This window comes from Lolium rigidum, unplaced genomic scaffold (assembly GCF_022539505.1).
Source record: "Lolium rigidum isolate FL_2022 unplaced genomic scaffold, APGP_CSIRO_Lrig_0.1 contig_5228_1, whole genome shotgun sequence".
Lineage (NCBI taxonomy): Eukaryota > Viridiplantae > Streptophyta > Magnoliopsida > Poales > Poaceae > Lolium > Lolium rigidum.
In genome coordinates, this window is record NW_025900870.1 from 36,413 (window position 1) to 37,485 (window position 1,073).

At 60.7% G+C, this 1,073-nt stretch overlaps 1 pseudogene; it reads right to left on the reverse strand.

Moving 5' to 3' along the window:
* Window positions 1-361: 361 nt before the first annotated feature.
* On the reverse strand, window positions 362-714 carry LOC124681690 (annotated as a pseudogene).
* Window positions 715-1,073: the final 359 nt, after the last annotated feature.

Sequence of the window (1,073 nt, forward strand, 5' to 3'; positions counted from 1 at the left end):
CTGTCACACCTTTCCCAATGAAGCACTACCAAAAAAGCAAGCTGTATTATTGTACTGTAAGAGCAACTCCATGTTACCTTCGATCTTGCAAACATCTAGCAGGGCATCAATTAGTAAGATACTGTTGTGACATGTAAGCATGATTTCAATGTGAAAAAACAGAGAATCGTATCATCTGCAATCTAGATGTAGATCTTGTTCAGAGATGGATGTGTCGCAATTGTTTCACGCAATGTGCAATGTATGTATTACCAAGTTCATGAAACAAATCTAGAGGGGTGGGCTGAATCGTTCGCTGGCACGAGCAAGAACACGTGAACTAAATTCTAGGCGGAAGAACCATCCAAGCGAGTGAGATGTGTTACCTGTTGCCGAGGAGTGCCTGGAGGTGGACGATGAGCTTCTCCTCCTGGTCGGTGAAGTTGCCGCGCTTGATCCCGGGGCGGAGGTAGTTGGTCCACCGGAGGCGGCAGCTCTTGCTGCAACGCATGAGACCTGCAGGATCGCGAGAAGGGGCCGATCGATCCGAATCAGAGAAGGAAACGCGAAACGAGACGGGGACCGAGGAAGTCAAGAACGCACCGGTGGTGGTGGGCACGGCGCGCCAGTTGCCCGGCCGTGGTCCTGGATGTAGGAGACGAGCACGAGGTCCTCCTGCGGCGTCCGGGGCCCCTTCTTCACCCCGGCCTGCTCGCGGCACGGCGGCCTCCCCATACGGTACGATGATTGTTCGGAGATGGCGTTGAGCGGGGAGGTGGGCGCGGAGGCGGCGGCGTGGCCCTGGAAGGAGGAGAGGTCGGAGGTGGAGCGGCGCGAGAGCTTGAGCGACTCGAGCCGCTCGCGCGCGCCGACCTGGAGGTTGCCGGAGCAGGCGCGGCGCGGCGGCCCCGCGCGCGAGGCCGGGCGGCGTGGGAGCGCGACGAGGAAGTAGAGGTGGCCGCGGCGGAGCGGCGCGTCGGCGGATAGAGGGCGGGCGCGCGCGCCCAGGAGCTTGACCTCGTCGGCCTCGAGGAGCTGGATGCCCGGGTGGTCGCGCAGCACGTCGGACGCGGCCGCCGGCGGCTTGATTTCTT